Source organism: Haliotis cracherodii, unplaced genomic scaffold (assembly GCF_022045235.1).
Source record: "Haliotis cracherodii isolate W230 unplaced genomic scaffold, xgHalCrac1.p SCAF_6, whole genome shotgun sequence".
In the NCBI taxonomy this organism is placed as follows: domain Eukaryota; kingdom Metazoa; phylum Mollusca; class Gastropoda; order Lepetellida; family Haliotidae; genus Haliotis; species Haliotis cracherodii.
In genome coordinates this window covers 28,467,222-28,492,686 of record NW_027266319.1, presented here as the reverse complement: position 1 = coordinate 28,492,686, position 25,465 = coordinate 28,467,222, and positions in this window count along the sequence as shown.

Genomic DNA, 25,465 nt, shown 5'->3' with positions numbered 1-25,465 from the left:
CTTCCTCGGTATATAACGCGGTGCCGGTAAATATATTTGCCACAACGCTTGTTTCTTTAACCAATCCTTGGCCACATCTTTAGATACCTTAGCCCCGGTGGCTAATTTTTTTTATTGCTCCTATACCTTTCCAATATCCTCGTGGGCTATAGTAAATTTTATTCATTATTGATTAATATTGATGTTTCGTTTAATACAACTCATGACTATCGTTAAATCGCACAATCATTTTCGCATAAAAAATGCCCTCTGTAGTAGCAGTATAGGTAATAAATCCGGCTCCAGTGGAAGTGGTCCAGAACCCCCATTACCTATTCTACTCGTTACAAATGACCAATCAAGAGACCTTGACCCTTAATGAAGGTCATTCAAAATCTTACCAATTCAATGCCCAACACTAATGGTTATATGTATCAAATGCCATTCTACTTTAGAGACCGCCTCCGTGGTCTAGTGGCAGAGCGTCCGCCCGGAGAGCGGAAGGTTAAAAAGACGTTAAAAGATGGTACTTGATGTTACCCTGTCTGGCGCTCGGCATTAAGGGGCTAAAACAAGGACTGGTCAGTATACTGTGTCTGAGTGGGGTATTCATATTAAACTGCGACTTGGTATCTCGGTGAGCTAGCACTATAAATCAGCATCAGTCCGGACTAGTACAAGCAGCCACACAAACAGACACACGTACATGCACGTCGCTATATAAGTGCAATATTCTTGGACGCGACGTTAAACCCAATTTCACCTCACATCACATCACCCATTCTACTTTAGTGATTTATCACGAACATAATACATTTTTGAGTGTGTGACTTTGAGAGCGAATTTGGCTTTCAAGACCATTCAAAAGAGCTAGCCATCATAAAAACCAAATACGATCTCCCTTGGTGAAATTCAGTGCATCCATTAAAAACAGCATATGCTCTTCGCGCATAATAGGTCACAGTGACCTACCACTAATATCATATTTAAATGACATAACCACTACATGCATAAGGCTTAACAGGAATTATGCAGAAAAAGGGATATTGGTGGAATTGGAATAACATACTTAAAGAATACCTTGACCTTACACATAGTCACTCACGGAATTTTATTATATTTGATCCCGCCCTAAGAGTGAGTGAGTGAGTTGGGTTTAACGCCGCTTTTAACATTTTTCCAGTTATATCACGGCGTGTCAGCTTAATGTGGGAGGAAAGCCCGAAGTGATGCAGGTCTTAGACGTTTACCACTTCGGTGAAACCGACGAGCTCGGGTATGGTGCTGACAAACCTAGAAACATAATCGGAGTGAACCGGGATTCGAACCCACAACCATAGGTTTCTGGCGTGTCCAAGGGACACAACTCTGCACAGCGAATCGCGGCGCCTTAGACGACTGGGCCACCCGTCCCAGTGCAGGAATAAGTAAAACCACAGAACTCCCACAAGTTAATTTCTCTGAAGGGCTTTGGAAGTTTTATGTTAAATAGAAATTTGTCATTACAAGACCTTTGCTCAATAGAGGAACTGTGTGTTCCTTTCAAACCAGCGTTGCTCTGGTTCTAGTCTTAGAAGTACAGGTTTTCATTTGATGTTGAATGGCTTAAACAAATACCAAGGATTGGCTGATGGAGTTTATATATTATCGCTAAACGATTTTCCCATACAAAACATGCCTCTACAAAGTGATAAATTGTGATACAATAACCATTATATCTGCATTCATTGACCTAAGGGGGAAGCAATAAAAACGCATAACGATTTTGCGCATGCGAGGTACTAGGTGGTAAGTTTGCTTGCTTCTCGGTTTCTCAGCAAAAATATACCCCCCCCCCCCCCCCCCACAGTGCGTATCCACAGCGAGGATCCAAAGCTGAAACACTGCTAAGTTTTTACGACGAAAGAATGGCACTGAAGCATCATAAAATCCTTTAACACAAACTTGTTGAAAGACATTAAAATATCGATTTGACTTGATAGTTTGCAATATCTCTGATCTCCGTCTTCCACTCATCCACATGCGATCTTGCACGTATCTATCATGTTTAGCTATTATTGTCGTTGTTGGAATCAGATATATACTAAACCGCAAAAGAAACGTCACCATGGATAGATGAGAAATCTTATTTGTCCAAACACTCTAAACATCCTTTGAGACATATCAAAAAGATGAAACTTGGCAAAACTGATCATCAAGGTTGAAATTAAAGTGTCAAATGTTCTTAAAGTGAAACACAACGCTAGCCTCTGAGAAAATGGCATCACAAGTCAGTATCTCGTGTATCCGCTATATCCTTTGATGACTGTCGTGCAACGTCGGTACATGGAATGGATGAGGCGGTTGATTAAGGCCATAGGCACTTGAGCCCACACTCTGAGGAACGCCTGACGTAGTTCAGCTACAGTTGTCGGCTTTGGTCGGACGTCATTCAGTCGTCTTTGAATCTCGTCTCACAGGTGCTCAATGGAATTTATATCGGGACTGAGGGCAGGCCACTGCATGTTTCTGATGCCATTCTGCTGGTTGAAATCTCTTGTTGCGTTCGCAGTATGGGCACGGGCGTTATCATGCTGAAATTCGTGGTTGCGGCGACGTGCCAAATGGGGCAAGGCGTGTGGTCTCAATGTACCGAGCTGCTGTGACACCATTGCCTCTCCCTGGACCGATGTTCTGGAAGACCACAGGGCCGACCCTCTGTGCAAGACCATTTCCACTATGATGCTCGGACCCTACGAGTCTCTCTCAACAACACAAGCATCCGAATAACGTTCCCCACGGCGTCGCCAGACTCTCTCTCTCTGCCATCTGCCGTTGAGATACAGCAACGGCTCTCGCCTTAGAAGAGGATTCTACTCCACTGCTGTTAGCGCCAATGCTGGTGCTGTGATGCCCACTGAAGACGGTTCCGGCAATGACGTGGTGTCAGAATGGGTCCTCGGTGTGGCCTGTGACAGTGGAGGTGACTGCTCGTCAATCATTGACGCACGGTGTCCGCACTAATGTGTCGCTGGTGTGTCCCCATGGTCTGTCGAGCAGTTTCCGCAGCAATAACAAAGCGATCTTGAAGATGCTGTCGCACAATCTGAGGATCCTGACGTCGTGTAGTGACCCTTGGTATTCCACTAAGTTGTCGGTCATCTGTAGTGTTGGTGGTCTGGTACCATTGCTGAAGCATGTATAAGGTCCTTACCTGGACTGAAAATGCATTGGCTACTTGACGGGCGGTTTGTCAAGCTTGCAATCGTCCAAGGGCTGGGTGTTGTTGATTTCTTGTCAATCTTGGCATGTGGTAGCAATTCAATAACGGATCAATTTTATCCGATCTGGGTGGAGTTTCATAGAGCAAGAAATGGGCGAACGTTAGTGCATTTCAATTTGCACGGAACTCACGTGCATGAGGTTACCATGGCCGTTGCCGTGATGCGTTTGGGCGATCGGTTTTATTGTCATCTGCTTTGGGTTTTTTTATCATCAAATTTCATTTTTTCCGGACACGGTAATGTTAAATTTTAGAAACTTTGACAATAATTACCCAGATATTTAAATGACAACTTTTCATGCAATGTTACTTGGGGTGACGTTTCTTTTGCGGTTCAGTATATAATGTCCCCTTTTCTTACATTTGTGAAAAATAGACTCTCGAGCAGGACCATCTTCCCTTTTGTGTGCAGGTTTCGTTCCGCATTGTGACAATATGGTCTTCTTGACTTTGCTGAAATTATCCAGATATTTAAATGACAACTCTTCATGCAATGTTACTTTGGGTGACGTTTCTTTTGCGGTTCAGTATATTCGAATATATAAATCCATATCAAACTCCACAATATTTTGTCATCCATATTTTCATTGGTTCAATTTTGTTTATAACACATGTATTTGTAAAGAGATATTGTTACACATTAACGGTTTAATATCATGTGCCAACGTAAAACTTCGTTGTTTACCTTAATTCCCTCAGAACGGACACTTTTATCATGGATTCAATGTAAGTATTTCATAAATGCACATAAGAACAGGTCAAGGACACGTTTGAACGATTTGATCTCTTATGTTGTTGTCAAATGAATAGCGAAACCGTTTGCCTTTTTCTCGAGTGAGTGAGTAAGTATGGTTTTACGCCGCTTTTAGCAATATTCCAGCAATATCACGGCGGAGTACACCAGAAATGGGCTTCACACATTGTACTCATGTCGGGAATCGAACCCGGGTCTTCGGCGTGACGAGCGAACGCTTTAACCACTAGACTACCCGAACGTCCCCCTTTTGCTCTGAACACAAGGCAATTATCTGCGTTCTTTGAGAAGAACCGATATCAGTATTACTTGTATGTGTTTTTCAAACCTACAAATGAATCTTATTAACACTAGAACGACACCTGAGCCGCACAACAATACTACAACACCCACGTCGTCCCCTTCAGGCTGAATGACGTAAATGTTTTGGTACATATTTAGTAGATCAAAGATCTACTTATTTTGAGGCAGCTTCTTAGGTAGCGGTAGGGCAGGACATGATTACCTTTTTCGTGAACATCAGGTGTTATCACAGATTTTCACTGATACATTCATATAATTTTCACCGCTGGTATTTTATGAAATCTGTTTCGGCGGATAATCGAAACTGGATATGCTCTGGTGTTGACGTTTTATATTTACACACATATAATTATATATTAGTCATCAGGAACTGTGGTTTGTCTTTGCAGTATTACTTCACCTCCTACTGACCATAATGGGCGTGTGTGGTTCTCAGCTTGAGATGGGTAAGGTATTTGTGTGTACACATATATACATGTAAGCGCAGACATGCAAAAGTGGAGTCTTATCATTTCCCCGCTTTCCCACAGAATTACAGTTATATCACGGCATGTCACCTTGGTGTGGAGAAAGCCTGAAACTGGTGTGATGCAAGTCTCAGACGCTTACCACATCACCATGAGCACGAGTGTAGAACTTACAAACCTGGAAACCTTACAAGCGCGTATTCGAACTCACATTGACCTTCTAAAAACGAAATGTTAAATTATAGAGCCCAAATATGTAATGTATGTAGTACGTCATATGTTTCTGTTTTATCTTCCCTAGATGGTAAAACACAATTGATTTCAAATATACTCTTCAAAAAAAAAACTTGACATAGATGTAAAACCACTTTTTGCCAAATATCTAAAATAATTACATTAAATGAGAACCAAATAAGTCAAACAGAAAGATGATGTGTCCATAATTCGCGAAAACACATGAAAAGCACATAAACGTAGCGTTTGGGGATCAATTTTACAGCTTCATCAAAACGCAACCGCCTGTAAAAAAACGTGCAGCACAGGATCCTGCATTTAGGCATGCAGGCATGCATCCCCCCCCCCCCCCCCCCCCCCCCCCTGGGGAATGGGTATTAAAATCCACATCAACGGCTGTTCATACGGTCTTTATAACGACAGTAGGGGCGGTGACAGAATGCCAAGACTGAATGCAGCTCAACGGAACAACGCCATTGGGAGAATACAAGCTGGAGCAACTCAGCAAGAAGTGGCCAGGCACTTTGGCGTATCCAGACAGACAATCTCCGCACTGTGGACCCGATACAACAACACCAACAGAGTTGACGACAGACCAAGGTCAGGAAGAGTGAGTTAGTGAGTTTGGTTTAACGCCGCTTTTAACAGTATTCCAGTCATATCACGGCGTGTCAGCTTAATGTGGGAGGAAAGCCCGAAGTGATGCAGGTCTCAGACGTTTACCACTTCGGTGAAACCCACGAGCACGGGTATGGTGCTGACAAACCTAGAAACATAATCGGGGTGAACCGGGATTCGAACCCACAATCATAGGTTTCTGGCATGCCCAAGGGACGCAACTCTGCACAGCGAATCGCGGCGCCTTAGACGACTGGGCCACTCGTGCCCCCAGGTCAGGAAGACCAAGGGTGACAACCCAAGCACAATATCGATACACCGGGCTGCGACACCTCCGAGACCGCACTACCACAGCCACGTCTACAACCACACAGATCACTGGGGTACGCAGAATATCAGATCAAACGGTACGCAACAGACTGAGGGAGGCTGGACTTTTTGCACGAAGACCTGTTCGACGTCATGTATTGACCCCACGTCATATGGCGGACCGTCTGCTTTGGTGGGTAAGATGGACACGTGCAAGGTGGAGAAATGTACTGTTTACTGACGAGTCCCGTTTCCTACTCACACGCGCTTATGGGCGCGCACGTGTCTACAGACGTCGGGGTGAACGTTACGCCCCCAACTGTGTGCAGCAGGTTGTCCCATTTGGTGGCGGGGGTGTCATGGTATGGGCCGGAATTCATCACGGTGGTAGGACGCCTCTCGTGCATGTGGCAGGTGCATTGACAGGTGTGCGTTACAGAGACTTGACCCAACAGCCTTACGTTCTTCCTCACGTCAACGTTCATGGCGGACAGTTCCAGTAGGACAACGCTCGACCGCATATTGCACGTGTTTGTCAGGACTTCTTACAGCACAACAACATCCAGACATTACCTTGGCCAGCCCGGTCACCAGATTTGTCCCCGATTGAGCATCGGTGGGACAAATTGGATCGACGCGTTCGCAGAAGGAATCCACCGCCCCAAACACTTCCGGCGCTTCTTGATGCACTTCAGCATGAATGGCAGCACATCCAACAGCGTGTTATTGACAACTTGACTGCATCTATGGGTCGTCGGTGTCAAGCGGTGATTGATGCACGTGGTGGGCACAACCGATACTGACATTTTCTGTACCCCTGTCACATTAACTGTATCGTGTACGTGTGTCTGTCTAGGTGACAAGATTAATGTTTTGAGCATTGTGTACATTGATCTTCAAACAGTGTTTCAATTATGGTTTCTGTGTCCTATGTCCTTCTGTGTCCAACTTGTTGACATCGTAAATTGGACTACGCTATTTTTTAGAGGAAAGTGTCTCATGAGTTGTTCCCAATAGATGTAGCTGGGCCAAGCAGATATACACATTGGGCGACATACGACAATCGGTATTGGGTGAAAAGATACAGATAATCGACGTGAAAATTGTGGGAATGCAAAACTGTACATAAAATGGACTTGTCCGACACTGCCGAGGTCGGATTGTATTCAGGGAGTCATTATTATTTTTAAACATGTATATGTTTTTAAAGCTTGTAGATTTTATCGACATCCTTGAAAAGGCTGTACAAAATATTGATGCCTCATATAAGAAATAAACGACTCATTGTCGTTGTTTATCGTACAATAAAACACTGCAGGGAGAATAAACAACGAGGGACTACGCTCCTCATGGTTATTCTCCCTGCATTTTTTTGTATGAAAACCAACTCCTACTCCATTTATTTCTTAAATAGATTCACAATATTCATACACACATATTTAACACTTATTATTGTGCCAATACTTCATACACGTATGAATTTCATTGTTTAACTTTTATTCTTTGTATTTTATACGTTAAAGACTAAATTTCTCAAATTTATCTCACCACACACTTCAACACATACATTATCTACCTTAATAGCATATATTTTAAGTTTGCCTATTTATGTTTATTTCAAAATCATGCTAAGGCTGAATAGCTTTATCTGGGTTAATCTGACATGGACAATAAATATGAGATTTAACGAATTAGTTACCTTAGCCTGTTATCACATTCTACATTGTCCAACACTTGGAACTAGGCGGCATGTTACGTGTTAACAAAGGCGGGAAGACATCACAATATTTACTACTACAAATCTGTCAATCTGCATCAGAATGACATGATGCAGTCAATAAGACCGTCTTATGTTTGTTTGTGTGTTTGTTGTTTAACGCCGCACTCAGCAATATTCCAGCTATATGACGGCCGTCTGTAACATAATCGAGTCTGGTCCAGACAATCCAGGGATTGACATCACGAGCATCGATCAACGCAATTGGGATCGTTGACATGTATCAACCAAGTCAGCGAGTCTGACCATCCGATCCCGTTAGTCGTCTTTTTCGACAAGCATAGTCGCCTTTTACGGCAAGTATGGGTTACGAAGAACTATTCCACCCGGATCTTCACGGGTCCGGCCGTCTTATGAGTAAAATGAATAAGGCCAACAGCGTCCTATACATGAGGTCAATACATGTTCGCTCAGTTCCCCGTACTTTTCAGTAAGGTACCAACCTCTCCAGCCTGTGAAAGTTTCTTCGAAGAAAATATTGCAAGAACATGTATTACCAGCGGAGACACACGTTCCATTAGTGCCTGCTTGTAAAGGATGGAAAGTCTACACATGCATTATAAACGTGGTGACTACTGGGCCTGGGGCAACGTGAGGTGATGACAGTAAGGTGTCTAGTCGAAGGATGATAAAGCTATAACAATCGCCTGAACATCTTAAGCTGAATCCACACGTTTCAGAATGACACTACAATATTTGAGGATGCTGCAGTAGACTCGCCCGCTGAGGAAGAGGAAGGCTTGGTTTGTGGCGAGTAGGATAAGGTCCGGAGAACAATTTCATTCTGGCCAGTAAGGGGCGTCCATGGTCTATTGTTTGGAGGGAGGAGACTGCCAGGACATTGGCCATCCATGGAATGCGCCGAACTCGACCTCGGTGTGCACATATTCGTTCAGATGGTAGAACTGAAACGTTAGATGTAATAGCCGTTGCGATTGCATTCGAACCCTGCTTATTGGTGTAATAAGACACCTTTGAATGGATTGTTTGTTGTTATCAAATGCGCATGCAGAAGTTGTTGACGCAACTGTTATATAGCCAGAATCACTGCTAAGAATTCCAGACAATTGCTGGGTGGTGTTTCGTGTGTGCTCACCATGCATTTGCTACGGTCATTTGATTGAGATGAACACCCCACCCTTTTGGGGGAATGCATGGCCTGGAGCTCTGTTATGTGGGTGCACTTAAAGACGTTTTATGGCAGGAGCAACCATTCGAGATAATGATAAAGATTGGTGGCTAGAATACCTCACTCAGACACAGTATACTGACTCCGAGCCAACCAGTCCTTGTTTTTACCCCTTAAGTCCGAGCGCCAGACAGGGTAACAGCAAGTGCCACCTGTTAACATCTTTTGTTATGATGCTGCAGGGGATTAAACCCCCGACCTTGCGCACTCCGGGCAGACACTCAACCACTAGACCACGAAGACGATCCTTTCGGTGAGTGAGTGAGTTTAGTTTAACGCCGCTTTTAACAGTATTCCAGTTACATCACGGCGTGTCAGCTTAATGTGGGAGGAAAGCCCGAAGTGATGCAGGTCTCAGACGTTTACCACTTCGGTGAAACCCACGAGCACAGGTATGGTGCTGACAAACCTAGAAACATAATCAGGGCGAACCGGGATTCGAACCCACAATCATAGATTTCTGGCGTGCCCAAGGGACGCAATTCTGCACAGCGAATCGCGGCGCCTTAGACGACTGGGCTACCCGTGCCCACCCACCCCCCCCCCCCCTTCGGTGAGTGTGTAAAGATGGCTTAAGAAACATCAATCAAATGGATTCAGTAGATTCCAAGCCTTTTCGAAATGTCTGCCAATGAACATAACATATTGTTGGTATTAGATCCGATTTGTCCTGAAGCACTTGTCTAGCAAAGGTAATGTGTAACTGAACACCAGTCGTTGATGTAGGTGTCAAACCGAATAGTTATTCTGAATGTGAAAACGGTACATTGAAAGTAAATACAGTGAGGATATGTTGTGGGGTGGAGGTGTTGGGGGAGGCGTCTGTGCAGGATGGTATCGCTGTAATTAGAACAGTGAGTGAGTCATTCGTTGGCAGGTCTGCCGTGAGATGCACGGGGCTTGTCATATCGGAACACTTGTGTGGTATCAGAAGAGCTGTTGTCTTTCGAAAAGTAGTGAGAGCCCCGGTTGTAAGAAAAGGTCTGGGTCAGGTGCACTTTGTCCAGGTAGTGATGGAAAAACAGCAGCATAGGCTTATGGGCCCCCTGCATCCATTTTACAGCACAAAGAGGGTTGCTAGCTTTGTAGTCGATGCTTCCTCCTTTCTGGTCGCCACATTGACACTTATGAATGAAACAGTTCTCTAGATGCCAAAGGCCGATGAAAGAAACACAACTTTCTTGCGTCGTCTAAAGCAGTGCTGGAAAGAAAATATTGGTTACATGTCTCCAGGTTTTAGGGTCAAGTCAAAAGTTAGTTTTGATGCATGGTTTGGGCAGATTTCTTCCTCCGTTAACATACTGGTCTTATATGTGGCGTTATTTGATATGTCAGTTATGCCCAGTTCTTTGATCAAACAGTAAATGTAATGCTATATAACGGTTATGTTATTTGGAGCAACTACAAACTCTTCATGCAGGGCAGCCAGACTTTTTGGATGACAGCTGACTGGGACAGCATGGGTTTGTTCGATTTCTGTGTCCCCTTTGTCAGTTTATGCATCTTACCAATGTCAGCATTACGCACTAACCTAACACACATTGAATGATATTCAACAGGTTCTTCTCTTTTGGCCTCAGTATTGACATATTGTTCTATAGCATCAATATTGAATTTAAAGTTGGTAACAGTGATGATGAGCCGTGACAGCCACAAGTAGTGGAATTTACACCGTAAGCTGCTAAGTCCACGTTCTGCAACACTTTCCTATAACTTAACAACCTGGATGAAATGGTGTTCGTATAGGAAAACGAATTTGTTGGTGGTTCATGAAATTTGGAATATTGTGGCACATTTTGGGAAACTGAATTTTGTCTGAGAATGTTACTTACATTTAAGGCATCATTCCCTTGTTTGCAAAGTTCAACTTCAAGAATATTCAGTCTTTGCCTGGAGTCTGTTTCTGGTTTGGCCATACGTTTCAAAGCAATATCAAATACTATACTCACCACTCGATATTGTGGGCTCTTACAGTTTGTAGACGAACCTGGCAGCAAAAGTTGCTGGAGTCGTTTAATTTCTTTCAGTGACACAGAGTATAGTTTTGTTATTACTTTGTGCAGTCCTAATGGTTCCTGAAGGAGATGCAACAATTCTTCTAATGAATGGAAACGTAGGTGGTGCAGGAGAACCATCTTGTGTGTTGACCAGAGCCACAGCAATAGCAATGGAGGATGACAGTAAGAGTGCAAATCCGTAGACGACAGATTCACAACACTCTGGCACGGGGAGGACATTTTCTGCGTGCTTCTTGGGCAGGTCATCCCGATGCAAAATCCTCACAAAAACATTGCTTTTGAAGCTCAGACGTTATCTGAAATGAAACAGTATAAAAATACCTTCAAAAGCACAACAAATAGTTATGTGCTGACAACGACCAGACGTCTAAATGAAACCAACGATTTCGAAACGATGAACGAACCGCACGAACTTTACCCGCCATTATATTGAACTGTGAATGTACACAACACAGCAAAAACAAACGAAACAGGTCAAATTATTTTGAATGCCACCAGTTGTCGAGAGAGGCTTCAGATCACGTCCGTTCAGATGCACGACAGAATGAAGAAAGAAGTACTGAGGGCATGATGGGAGGCAGTGCGCATGTCTGGACAGGATAGATAAGAAGTATGTTTGCTTCCATCAAGTGTCGAGGTGAAAGAATGATAATGCAGAATGTGATAACATATTAAGGTAAATAATCTGCGTTATTAGAATGGTAAAAAGGGAATGATAATTAAGGTTCATTAGTTTTTTAGAACATATATACTCAAATTTAAAACATTTTGTCACAGCCATACTTGTTCCCCTTTACAGAGAGAGTTGAATTGAAAGAGAAACTCAACACCAGAGAGGAAACTATATCAAATCTAAGGGAAAAGACCTCAAAACTTGAGGATGACAACCGAAAAAGTCAGCATGACATCCAAGACCTTCAATACCAGAACAAAGACCTGACACAGCAGCTTGCCAAGGAGGAGCAGGGACAGAGAGAGCAACGTGAAACAATTCGTGACCTAGAAATTGAAAATAAGAAATTGAGGAAAGATCTCGAGAATTCGTCAAGCGTTAAAGGGGCCGTTTCTAATGTTTGGAAACGGGGGCAGGGGTTAATTTATGGAGAATAATTTTCCTGAGACTACATGCCCATATTTATATTAGATGTTTAATCATAGATGCTTATTGTTTGTAGACACTCTCTGGTATTTTGTCTATGTGTCTGGTTTTTTATTTAGAAAAGCGACAAAACCCTTTCTATATCCAATAGAAATCCATAATGCCTCAGTCACATTTGCCGCGGCGGCCGTGGGGTCTAAAATATCTACGACCAATAGCAATTAAAGGGCCGCCACAGCATTCCCACGGTCACATACTGTAGGAGTCCAATATGTTAGGGTAGCCGCACGGCGTATTTTGAATTTGTGGAGACAGAATACCTACGGCTGCCGTACGGCCTTTGATGTGATGACGCACGGTCGCCTTAGGGCGCCCCTGCGGCGGCCATAGGTTTTTGACAAATACCAAGGCAGACGAAAGGCGGCCGCAGGAGGGCCATACGGCTACCGTGCAGTCAGACTGACGCTTCCGCTACACAGGGCAACCGCATGGCAAACGCAAGGCCACCGTACGCCCGACGTATGGTCGCCGTGGAACCGCTCTACGGCATGGCTACAGCGTGTCTCATTGTCTAATTGCCGCGACGAACCTAGAAATTACAAAAAGTTGTAACTCCGCGCTATAATCCCACGGCGACCCCTACAGCCTGTAAAAGATAGGGCGACCATGAGGCCACCGCAGATCCTTTGCGGCCGTCGCAGGTATCTCTCGATTTCGGGGGCTACGGAAAGTTGAAGGCATCTCTCTTGTCATACAGTCTTGTTTTGTCACCCTAAATCTTTATGCGTAGATCTATATATGAAACAGATGAGGCAGTCCTACTGGTCTCTTTTATTTCTAGTTTTATTTTGACTTTGCCAATCAGAGCAGAAATTCCGATTCATATGCATAAAGAAACAGTTCCACAAGACCAGGAGCACAATTGGTGCTCATGTGGATGCCTACTTCTTGCCTAAATGTCTTACCCTCAAGTTTTACGTAGATGTTATCAATGAGGAAGTCCAGCAATTCACATATTGATTTCTCAGTAAACCTCAGGTGGAATTTGCTTCCATTCTTTACAAAGTATCCTTCGTGATATTACTGTGACTGTAGATGGAACATAGTTCTAAAATGAAGTTTTATTTCGCTCGATGAAGATACGATCCTGTTTCCGATAACTGTAGTATACAACATGATGGATCTTTGGCAGGAACTAAAATTAGATTCTTTGAAATCCTGTAGAGGAATTGGCGTGCAATTCCCGTTTCGGACTCGTACCATGTGTTCCCGTGTTGTTTCAGTAAACATTTGACTTGCCTTTGCGTGTGTTTGTGGCAGGTGCCACCGGTGGGGCAGGATACGCCTACCTTTTCACCGACACCCGGTATTATTACTTCTACGAAATAGACCCATTGTCTACCATGACTAAGGTGCATGTCCACCGTCAAAGTAGGGAGAGTTGGCCATTTTTAATTACACCCATCAGTATGGAACAAGTGACGAATACCACATGTGACATTGCAAGACGCAGGGTGGCCCTGGGGACCTAGCGAATCTTGAGCACAGATAATGGTAATCATATTACTTCATCACTCTGTCACCCTAGTTTGTTTGTTGTTGTTGTTGTTTATCTCTGTATACGCAATTGTTAGCTATAGAACCATGTCCTACCCAGGTGTTGATCAATTGCTTGATAAAGATCATCTGTACCCAAACGTCACATTGAAATAATAAAGAAGTTGAAATCCACAAGTCAACTCTGTCTTCAAAACAACAGTCACTCCTTTATTAACGCCACCTTCACGCGTGTGGTATATACCTGTTAGGAGCCTAGGGTACTTGGTACCTTTGTGTGACATTTTTGCGACATCATTGATCAAATCCTAGATACCAGTATTCAAACTTGAACCAGCCTTTGCATACCACTGCCTGGATCAATGTGTGAAAAAATAATGTTTGAGCACTTATACGGCCTTATTATTAAAGTACTCATGGAAATGAGTATGGAAAAAACCTGTTTTGCTGGATTTAATAATCGACACAAAGCATTACGTAGATGTAACTACGAAATAACAAAACAACTGGAAAAGTACTAGTCTGGATTTGCTAGTTTTATCTCAGTGCCCAATACAAAATGTACTTTACAGGAGGTAATTTGTAGGCACTTTCAACATTCAAAAATGTCATGACATGGCAGAAACAGGCTATAGGCATTATGCAAATTAGCCTGGAAAAAAGTTATCAAAACAACAATAAAAATAACAGCTATGTTTATGTACATAATAATAATGACATGTAAGTTGTGGTTTGAAAAGGGAATATGTTACTTTTACGTTCTGATATTTTGACGATGATTCACTATCCCACAATGCCACTCACAAATCACTAACCACTGACAAATCACATGCACGTGGGTTTCAAGCACCTGTTTTCACCTGTCGTCAAGGTGTCATAGGTCATGGACATTCACCTTGATCTACTAACACCTGGTTATGCTCAGGTCACAATAGTCTGTTTGTTTCATATTTTTACACACTTTTACGTGTAAAAAGACATAAAAACTTTTGAAACGCTGTATTTGTGCCAAGGCCCAATTGGTACTAATTGAGTTGTTTGAATATTTATATATTTGGTATATTAACTGCATCTATTTAAAATCTGAGATCGAAAAAAAAGGTTTTTTTCATTTCCGCGAGTACTTTAATTACCAGCAAACTTATTTTATCTATCACGGTACCCCAAAAAGAATTTGGAACACAGATGAAACAAAGAATTAAAATTTATGTTTCTGGGCCAAACCGCTGTATGATAAATACAGGTATCATACATAAGTGATGAATTCGACTACTTACGTCCAATATTTGAAACAGAATGACGAAAATATATCAAATATATTTCACCTTACGGATAGTTCAAAGTTGGAAAATTACGAGCTTTCGCAAATGTGAACATTATACAAAACAAAAAGAACTCCATATGTTTTTCAATGTAAGTCTGCGTCATCCCGAATGCCTTATTTCATACATGTGTGCACATTTCAAGAAGAGAAGGAAAGCTTTGTTATGCATTTGGTATACACCATGTATGTCTTGTACGGCTGTTTGTGATCACGTTCTGTTCTGTCAACATCGGCAAGGTAAACAGTAGGGAGACAGTAACGGGCGTGTTTTCTATCCCGACATGCAAGGAGAACCGTGCGCTTGCCAGTCTCACGCTCTGATTGACAGGTGACGCTGTCATTCTGACATTTACTGATGATGCAAGGACTCAAACTACTTTATTCCTACCTTTGGAAGTATTCGTCTCGACGCTGTACAACCGAGGAATGTCAACAAACAGTTCATACCATTGCTACGTTAACTGTGATTGTCAGCTTTATGGTTGCAAAATGAAGAATGTCGAATGTTGTCTGTAGACTGAAAGAGGAACCATCTTTCTTACAGCAAATATTATAAATGCAATTCCCGTTAACAAAAAATATATCAGTTTGGTATGGTGGACGTTATTTGATATGTTTCCCTATATCGCGAACGACTGGTGTCATCACAAAAGTTGGCATATTGTTTTCTTAAAAAAAAATGTCTTAAATGAAGAATAAGCGAGATAAGGGTATGTTGGATGTTCATGTACGCGCCCATTAGTGAGTGAGTGAGTTGGGTTTAGCGCTACTTTGAACAGTATTCCAGATATATCACGGCGTGTCAGCTTAATGATTTTGGTTTAGGTTTGGTTTGTTTTACGCCGCACTCGGCAATATTCCAGCTATTTGACGGCCGTCTGTAAATAATCGAGTCTGGACCAGACAATCCAGTGATTGATATCATGAACATCTATCCACGCAATTGGGATCGATGACATGTATCAACCAAGTCCGCGAGCCTGATCCCGTTAGTCGCCTTTTACGACAAGCATGGCCACCTTTTACAGCAAGCAGGGGTTGCTGAAGACCTGTTCTGTCTCTGATCTTCACGGGTCGTCAGCTTAATGAGGGAGGCAAGTCCGAAGTGATGCAGACATTAGCATTCCGTTTTATGAAGAAACGAAGAAACATAATCGGGGTGAATCGGGATTCGAACCAACAATCAAGGGTTTCTGGCGTGCCCACGGGCCGCACCTCTGCACAGCGAATTGCGGCTCCTTAGCCCAATCGGGCCACCCGTGCTCCTCTATACCTACGAAGTGATGACATACAATACCATATGACCTAATTCTATAAACCAGGCAGTGGAACGACATTGATTCATTTGAGCCTTTACAAATTCGTTTTCATTTTTCAACTTTTTGAATAACGCCATTAAGTGCAACCACTTTTGCATGCATCGTTAAAGCTGAATTGTATACTTCGGAAAATCTACACGTAATTATGAAAAATAATTAAAATGAAAGTAAGATGCGTATATTTACCATCACAAAATGCAACTAAGGTAACCATCACCATGGCTGGTTTTATCAGTACTTGTTGTGCAGCAACACAACATACAATTACATACCTACATAACCCTGAAGTACGAGTCAGAAGCAGCAAATGTTTGACGGGGTAAGTATGTTCGTTAATACTTCATAACAAATTTGATAAAGAAACGTGTTCTTTGTAAATATGCATTAAGAAGTAAAGTTTCCGTGGAATTTAAACATCATGATTTTAAAATATGCAGACAAAGAATGAGATGTTTGCTTTGTGAAGAGAAAAGAAACAACATTGTTGCTCTTCCGTTTTGTATGTAGATATTGACATTTCAAAACATTAACATTAATGAACGAGGTATAATAAGCGCTCTTTCTGGCCATCTGGAAATGGTAAGTTACCAAAAATATTATCTCGTTATGGACGTTATCGATCATGTTCGTATGAGTGACAACTAACTTTAGCCTTTTCGTCCTATCACATTCAATTTTGAAATCATAACATCCTCAAGTACAGAAGTGTCACTAAAGGACAGCCACACCCCTGTGTAGAAATTTGTTAGCAAGTCTGTAACCACCAAAGAGTATTGTTGGATTTATCTTTAACTCCAAAGAAAAGTCGAAAAAAAAAAAAACTCTGCAAAAATAAAAAAAGAAACGCAAAAGTGATCTTAAATGTAGAGTTTATATGTCATATAAATAATCAACAGATGGTTAGAGATTGTTGAAAATGGCACTCATCACTGTCATTGACCCAGGTTCCATATGGCACACATGGAACCGTAGATTTCCAAGGTGAATGTGATCTGATCACAATATCGTCGCTACATGGAAATCAGTCATATCCTGAATTGTGCTCTGGGGAATGGTCATCCATCCTGCCTGCAGTGCTTGTGCCAATTGTCAGAGGTTCTGTGGTTGATCCAGTGCTTCCATAAATGTTCGATTGGGTTTAAATCTGGAGACCTGGAGGGCCATGACAGGATCCGGATCTTTTGATTCACGACAAAGGCTTTTGTGAGTCTTGCCGTGAGACGTCGGGCGTTGTCTTGTTGGAAAATGACGTTCTCTTGTTGCACAATGGGAAGGAAGTGTGGCCCAAGAATATCATCCGTGTAACGTTGTGCCGTTAAATGCCCCAGACCTTGCACCAAGTTTGTTCTACCAGTGTACTCCCTACCTACGCCTCCCTACCTACGACGTTTACTATCCGCACAGGGAAGCATAAAACGCCACTAACCCAAACTTATCACCGTCGCAGCTGTGGCGATACTCTGCGACCTTGACACCACTGACGTCGCAGCCGACGATGGAGGTCCTTCAAAATGACACCTCGAACTCGTCGTCTAGCGCGAATACCTTCAGTGCGTAGACGGTTCCTCATTGTCTGGGTTGATATCCTACGCAAGCTTGGTGTTGCCGTGGTAGTTCTTTCCCGTAAGTGGGGGCGGCCGAGTAGCCTGGTGGTTAAAGCGTTCGCTCGTCACGCCGAAGACCTGGGTTCGATTCCCGACATGGGTACAATGTGTGAAGCCCATTTCTGGTGTTCCAGTCATGATATTACGGAAATATTGCTAAAAGCGGTGTAAAATCAAACTCACTTACTTTCACGTAAGTGACGTACAGCTGTATGAATATGTTCTATGCTCTAGCAATGATACGTGGTCGACGGGTACTGGCAAGGTCAAGTGTTGTCCAGTGTGTCTGACAACGGTTCCAAAGTCTTTTAATGGTGCTTGGTGCTACGTGGAAAAACCTGGTTACAGCTAAAGACGATTCTCCTGTTTGCATTCGGCCGATGGCGTTGTTGCGTTGGGCTTCCGTCAGTCGTGGCATATTCTGCTGTTCACTTGCTGTAAGATTGTGATGGTGTGGATATGAAAACCCAACGTCTTTCATAGCCCAACAAGTGCACGTGCACAAGTGCGCCAGGCTCTCACGTGGTTGTGTATTTGCGTTTTTCCATCTTTTCACCAAATTTCTCATTTTTTCCACTCAAATCAATCCGTATCCACGCAGAAATGACCAGTTCCTTTTTGGTATTACATTTGGATGTCGGATTTACGATTTTACTGCTTTTGCGTTTCTGGTTTCTCAGAGTTTATAATTATAAAGGAAATGTTTACGTATGTATTTTAAAATATGCTGAATCTGCCTGTCAAATGCGATTTTATTTGGGTCCCGCGTACGACACTCTCTCTAGACCCCCGACTTCCGCACACCGAATGGGGGTTGGCAGCCTCATAACTTCACCGTACATATAGAGCGTAAAACTTTTGAATATTTGGATAAATAAGGAAATACTATAATTCCATATGTTCCTACTTTACTAACATGCTTAAAATTAATTATGCTAAATGATGTATTTAATAATGAAGGTTGTTGTTGAAAAGTTTCAGAATAGCCTTACAAACAGCAGATAACCTGAGTTGAGAAACATCATGGGTATCTGTGGATCGTCGCCATTTCCTGGTAGGTCATGCAGGATTATAACGTTACCATTACATTGCAATGAATAGAAGTTGTTGTTGGTGTTATAGCCAAACATTATGACAGGTGCTTGCAAGTTATCGTGTACAGGCCAGACCAAATCGTGACTGATTGCATGGACAGTGATCGTCACTGCCAGGGCACAATGACACACAGTGACCTCGGTCTGGGGGCGTCTGTGTACTTTGTTAAATTTGGTAAAAATTACTTGAAAAAATAAATTCGCCTCTTGTTCGTTTATGTTTTACTCCCTTCTCCAAGCACCAAAAATGTTCGTTGGATATGTGGGATGGGTTCAACTCCCCCTTTTCGTATCTCGGAGCAATGACGAAAATATATTCTGACTCTGACAAGAACCTCCATACTGAAGGGCCGATCCCGTACGGCCGGCATGAAAGACACATATTCCACTTAACCATGGACAAAGAATACTACTCAAAAAATGATATTTGATTCTTTCATATTATTATAGTTAATCTGTCATGCAGTTAAAGAACTCCCGATTCTTTCATATTACTACAGTTAATCTGGCATGCCATGACATAACAGATTAACTACAGTAAAATTAAATAATAGGGAATTTTTAAAACCTTTTTGAGATGTGTATAGATAAAACGTCAATGCCAGAGAATAACCAGTCTCGATTATCCGCCGAAATAGATTTCATTGGGCGTAAAAGGCAAAACAGAGGTACAAATTATATAAATGGATAACTGAAAATCAGTGTTAACACGAAAAGTGTAAGCATGACCTGCTCTACCGGTACCAACCGCCACTCACATAAACATAACTATGTGTTTGTTCGTTGCCTGACGCTGTATAGCAGTACTCATGAATGGAAATATATGAATGAATGGAAACAGTTGACATGACACGAAATTGTTCCTAACCTGTTTTTTTTAAAATTCAGATTCTTCGGAATGGAAACCCACCCTAAAGACGGGTGATTCCACAACAAAGAGTCTGAGCGAGCGAGCATCAGAACGAGCATCAGAGCGAGCATCAGAGCTTAGAGCTCAGAGTCAGAAGAAAGCTGACAAGGTGGAATCCAAGGAGTATGACGCTGATGGGAGAAAGAAGGAAGGGGCGAAAACATTTGTTTCCAAAACCCTTTTGAGTACATGTTCAGACTAACCGCCCACACAACGAACTGACGCTAAGATTTTCGTGATGTTCGAGTATTTACAAAGTAAGATAGCACTCTAAATATTCAGCGGTCTTCTAGCTATTTTCATGTGTCTTAAAATACTTAAGCTGTTACAAAGGCCAGAATATATTTTAAAGGTTGGTGGATTTTTTAACCCCAAAATATCTTTTTGGGATTTCCTGAAAATGAGGGCTGCAGGAATAGAGAAGGAAACCATTTCAGATTTCCTCTTTCCTTAATAGGGCGGTCGGGTAGCCGAGTGGTTAAACTGCTCGCTCATCACATCGAAGAACCGGGTTAGATTCTCGACATGGGTATAATGTGTGAAGCCCATTTCGGGTGTCCCGCCGCCGTGATATTGCTGGAATATAGCTTAAACCATACTCACTCACTCTTTCCGTAATAGACACATATGTCTCGCGATTTGACATAATTCGTCATGTTTTGCATTTATTTACAACCATAGAAACAATATATGAAGTTTTTTAAATTTATTTCTGCTCAACAGAATAAAAAACTACACTGCTTTGTCACATATAAATGTTTAGGAGTCGGAGAACCCAAATGTGAAAAAAGTCTGGCCTAAAAGTTAACAAACATGGTATCATCTCTGTGCACAGAGAGTATATTGCACGCATTTTGAAGATTGTTTTTTGTCTGGCATCATCTGTAAATAAATCTGTACCTCGTGACGGTGATTGCATGTATTTGTTTGAGTAATTATTACTGGAAAATCCTCATGTTCTTTTCAGACATGAAAGGGCAAATTGTTATCGAAGGTAATGTCATTGTCAAATGTCATGGGTTTGTGCACACGTTAATGGAGCAAAGTACATATTGACGATGGAGGTAAATAAACTGTGCTTATTTTCATACGTCGAAGATATTTTAATTTCCTTTTTCACTTATACATGATGATGTCATGTATGACCTTGTGCAGTGAGTGTGAAGTTTGTTGTGGATACAGAAATAGATGAAGCGTTATCTAATGACCATCAGAGGAGATCGCTATGGCATACCTGTATAAACATAAACACAAATGTAATAAATAAATATAATAAATAAATATAAATAAGAAGGGAACCCTTTGTTTCAGACACAGTACAATTATATGCTGTCATGGGTTCCCAGACTTGTCCACCAAATACGCTTTGGAAACAATGCACACAAACACATCTCAACATTTGATTCTGACATGTATTGACTTTGTATGCCCGCTATTCCAAATTCGACAGTGAAGCTTATTTCCCTATATTTTTCCTTGCTCCATTATTCGTTTCTATCAGTATAGTAGCATGAAGTAATGAAGTGCTATCCCACGGTCATCTGCAAAATTCCTGGCCCTGGGATCTTGACAACAACTCATCTTAACGATTGTTGACTTACATGATCATGGGGGCGGTCGGGTAGCCTAGTGGTTAAAGCGTTCGCTCGTCACGCCGAAGACCCGGGTTCGATTCCCGACATGGGTACAATGTGTGAAGCCAATTTCTAGTGTCCCCCGCCGTGATATTGCTGGAATATTGCTATAAAATAGAATAAGCGGCGTAAAACCATACTCACTCACTCACCTACATGTGCATGGAAGACCAATGTTTGTTTTAAATCGGGGATAGGGGATCAATGTCAATAACAACATCTTTAGTCTAAGACCGAATCTGAGCTGAGCAAAATCTTCAAAATTCTTGCTTAGCAACATTTGAACTAAGATCGCTTTCATGATCCCGGGGGTGAATCTTTTAGACAGCTATTAGACAAACACGAGTAATTGTGCTAACCCCGTTTCCACCATACAAGTTGAATTAATACCACAGCGCTGAGACCGGTACATTATCACTGAAAAATAGAAAATCAATGATGAAGAACAGAATAATCAGTCAATACAAGGATGATCACATAACAATGTTAAAACTGCCGGGGTTAGTTTGAAGAGAATACAGAGTATCGAAAAAGTGACTCTATCCACGGAAATCTATCTCGGCCAGTTTGACCATTATATTGTAGGGGTTATAACTGGCCCAGGGCCCACTTGCACAAAGCGATCTTAGCGCTAAGATGATCGTAACTCCCAAACTTTAACATAGGCTTACAATAATCGTAGTGATCATAATCGGCAGACCTACCTTGTCTTGCTGAAGCGTCATTGTGGACGTTATACACGTGCGACGGTCTCATTTTGTTAACGACACCTGTCAGGTTTCCCTCCACCGATGTCCAGGTTCCATTCCGCGATGTTCAGGTTAGTTCGACAATATGCCAGCCCAAACCATGCTTCCTCCGCCACACCTATTCACTTCCATCACAAGAGCAAAATCACTTTTAGCAAAATAAATTGTGAAATTGTCCATCTCGAAAGACATGAAGCCACGAATAGCTGCAAAATTGCTGATGCGACGTGAAGCAATAATCACCCATGCTGACGTGATGGCAATAGACTTACCTAATGATGCCGTCCATTCAGAAAGGGCCTTCTTGAAGGACGACGAGATCTAATGTTGCTGTTCCGACAGTGGGTCTCCGCAGTCTGCGGTTTGTGGTGTCACCGAAGGCCCGGTATCGAGTCCACGCACGTGTACAATGTGTGAAGCCCATTTCTGGTGCTGGACCAGCCATTGGGTGTCATGGATGGGTGCTCGAACCTTTTCTCTCTAAAGTATTGCTTAAGGGTAGGTTTTCCCGAAAGCTAGGGTTTAGGACCCCGCCCCTTGGTTACTGACAACCAATCCTTTGGCTACTGACTTCCCATCCCTTGGCTTCTGACTACCCCGCTCCTTTGTAACTGACTACCCGCCCCTTGGTCACTGACTACCCATCCCTCGGTAACTGACTACCCATCCTTTGGCTACTGACTTCCCATCCCTTGGCTTCTGACTACCCCGCCCCTTGGTAACTGACTACCCAAACCTCGGTAACTGACTACCCAAACCTTGGCTACTGACTACCCATCCTCTGGCATCTGACTACCCATCCCTCGGTAACTGACTACCCATCCTTTGGCTTCTGACTTCCCATCCCTTGGCTTCTGACTACCCCGCTCCTTGGTAACTGACTACCCGCCCCTTGGTCACTGACTACCCATCCCTCGGTAACTGACTGCCCATCCTTTGGCTACTGACTTCCCATCCCTTGGCTTCTGACTACCCCGCCCCTTGGTAACTGACTACCCAACCCTCGGTAACTGAATACCCAAACCTTGGCTACTGACTACCCATCCTCTGGCATCTGACTACCCATCCCTCGGTAACTGACTACCCATCCCTCCGTAACTGACTACCCAATCCTTGGTAACTGACTACCCATCCCTCGGTAACTGACTACCCCGCTCCTTGGTTACTGACTACCCAACACCTTGGTCACTGACTACCCATCCCTCGGTAACTGACTACCCAATCCTTGGTAACTGACTACCCATCCCTCGGTAACTGACTACCCAACCCTCGGTAACTGAATACCCAAACCTTGGCTACTGACTACCCATCCTCTGGCATCTGACTACCCATCCCTCGGTAACTGACTACCCATCCCTCGGTAACTGACTACCCAATCCTTGGTAACTGTCTACCCATCCCTTGGCCGCTGACTACCCCGCTCCTTGGTTACTGACTACCCAACACCTTGGTCACTGACTACCCATCCCTCGGTAACTGACTTCCCATCCCTTGGCTTCTGACTACCCTGCCCCTTGGTCACTGACTATCCATCCCTTGGTAACTGACTACCCAACCCTCGGTAACTGACTACCCAAACCTTGGCTACTGACTACCCATCCTCTGGCATCTGACTACCCATCCCTCGGTAACTGACTATCCATCCCTCGGTAACTGACTACCCAACCCTTGGTAACTGACTACCCATCCCTCGGTAACTGACTACCCAACCCTTGGTAACTGACTACCCATCCCTCGGTAACTGACTACCCATCCCTCGGTAACTGACTTCCCATCCCTTGGTAACTGACTACCCATCCCTTGGTAACAGTCTACCCATCCCTTGGTTACTGACTAACCCGCTCCTTGGTAACTGACTACCCATCCCTTGACTACTGACTTCCCATCCCTTGACTTCTAACTGGCCCGCTCCTTGGTTACTGACTTCCCATCCCTTGGTAACTGACTACCTATCCCTTGGTTACTGACTTCCCATCCTTTGGCTTCTGACTTCCCATCCCTTGGCTTCTGACTACCCCGCTCACGTGTGTGTTGATTTAACTGAACAAAGGTTCTCGAGGCATGATAAAACGTTATCTTGTATTTCCTTGTCTTATCTTACCAAGCCAATACTTTCTTCTTACTGTAGTGTCTGCGTTAAACAACTGTATGTGTACACGAACTGGACCACACTGTCACCTTCAAGGTCTTTTCACGAGAATAAACAACCCAGTGTCAAGTTAAAGTACAAGGTATCTATTTCCGCAGACAAATTAACCAGGCATATTAGCAAAGGTCACATGGTATTTATTTTATTAACGCTTCAGACAGTTTAACAAACAACGGGGAAGACTATTGAATATCGGTTCCTATTTTAATATACCATACATTTATACATTGAACCGTATCGCCGCACGGTGTAGGTATGTATACACATAACACTGTTAACAATTTCAATTGGCAAAGAAAATCTAACAGAAATCTCAAATTGTAGGAGGTGTTTTAACCACAGTCAACAGATCAGTATGCATATAATACACTTGTAATACTCGGGTCACTGTGAAATAAATAATCTACTTGGCGTCAAAAATGTAGTTCTTTCCACATTACATTTAATCGCACCATTCGGCGTAAAAATCAGTGTTACACAACATGCATGGTAGATCGCTCTTATCGTGTTTACACTTCAGACGCGGTCTGAGTGTTTATTCGAATGTTATTCACAAAAGACGAACATGACGGTTTATAGGGATAGTTATATATGTCGTTGCGTCCACAACGCCGCAATTTGATGACCAGAGTTACGTCCCTTGGGTGTAGCAGGAAACTATGGGTTCCAATCCCACATCCGCTCTGACTTTCTTATTTTGTCAGCACCAGGCGCGTGATCGTGGTTTCACCTCGGACTGTCCTCCCATATGAAGCTGATGCGCCGTGATATAACCGAAGTATTACTCAAAGAGGCGTGAAACCCAAATCACTCACTCACTGGATAAAGTTGGATAACGCCCTTTCGAGGGGAATAGCAGTCACTTTCATGCGACATTTTCTTGACTTCATAGTTCTTTGAAAATCAAATATTCGCCTGACTTTGAAAACAGGTTCCATTATTTGGAAGTCTATTCATAGTGAATTTAATTATCTGGACGTGGTTATGTGACACACAAACTATATCTTTACTGGTATTAACACGCACATCCAATGATCTCAAAGAACGCACCATTCCTGGTTCAACAGACAGTAAATGGGGATGTTTGTTTGTTTGTTTGTTTTTTTGTTTGTTGTT